At 43.6% G+C, this 1,279-nt stretch overlaps 1 pseudogene; it reads right to left on the reverse strand.

The window, feature by feature from the left end:
- Positions 1-383: 383 nt before the first annotated feature.
- Positions 384-908, reverse strand: LOC118661193 (annotated as a pseudogene).
- Between the last annotated feature and the right edge of the window lie 371 nt (positions 909-1,279).

Raw genomic sequence — 1,279 nt, forward strand, 5'->3', positions numbered from 1 at the left:
AAAAAAAAAAGCCCTCGGGCCACATCACCACTTGTATGTCTATCTTTTCAAAGCAACACCTAAGGTCACTGAACACTCACCCACACATAATAGTTCCGTGGGAGCCCTGAGACTCTGCGAGGGAGGATTGCTTATTTGCCGAAGCTTTTTTTTCCCCTATAAAAGAAAAGTTGGCTTCGTGTGACAGATGTGAAAATAAAGAATATCTCCAGGACTAGGTGCAACTTGATTCCAACAATGTTATGAATCCACTCCTTGCTTCATTACACATTTTTCTTACCTTCAAAAACGGTCCTAGAGATCCAGGCCTATGAGTACCTCTGTCCTGAGCACTCACATACCACCCTGTAAGCCTCCTGCCAGCAGACACAGGCCTCTGCAAATCAATCCTGAGACTGGGCACTTTCAGAACGTTGCGGGTTTGTGCAGAGTTTGTACAAGTGATTGAGCGCTTGTGTGAGGAAAGCCCTGCTGGTGTGGATCTCCATCAAGGTCAAGTTACCCAGCCTGGCATGTGCCTCCTGCTGCCTCACAAAGCTGCCAGCAGACATCGGAGTTTGGCATGGGAGTGTCCCACACATCCTTGATCCGCTTTGGGGAGTTGTCTGAAGCATGATGTAATAAGTTTGGTCAGTAAGAGCTATGCATAGGGGTAAAAGTTTCTTCTATTCCTCAACGATCCCTAATCTTCCCCAACTTTTGCCCATCCATCCACTCCGCAGGAAGGAGCAAAAGACACTTCTGTCTTTGTTTTAGGTTAATCACCACCTGAGAGGCACTTGCACTTGGAAGCCAGGGCTAAAGGGCCCCTTACCTCCGCCCCATCAGGTAGATATTTCCAGACTGAAGTTCAGGATAATGGTCACCAGCATCTTCTCCACTAGAAACTCCACCTCAGCCAAGTTCATGGCAGCACAACCGGATGCCCAGAACTCTACGCAGCCTCTGGCGCCTCAGCGTCCTAACATAACATTTTCCATGAAGAAACTATTGTGCTGCCTCACATTACAATACAACTTCCTTAATTAAGGTAGCTATTCCAAATTTTTCTTGCTATTGCAGCTGCACCATTAGAATATACCCCAAATATAACTTCCAAAATTGCCTTTGTCTGCAATGCAAGAAGTTATACATTTATACAGTGCAGAAGTATTTGTTAAAACTTAAGCAAAAAAAGAAAAAGAAAAAAAAAAAACCTTCCATCCTAAAATCATCAAACTTAAATTATTCATATAGTAAAAGAAATTTCCTTTATAACAATATCTGTGTATCCATCTAC

The sequence above is a fragment of the Myotis myotis genome, unplaced genomic scaffold, assembly GCF_014108235.1.
Source record: "Myotis myotis isolate mMyoMyo1 unplaced genomic scaffold, mMyoMyo1.p scaffold_m19_p_8, whole genome shotgun sequence".
NCBI classification, from domain to species: domain Eukaryota; kingdom Metazoa; phylum Chordata; class Mammalia; order Chiroptera; family Vespertilionidae; genus Myotis; species Myotis myotis.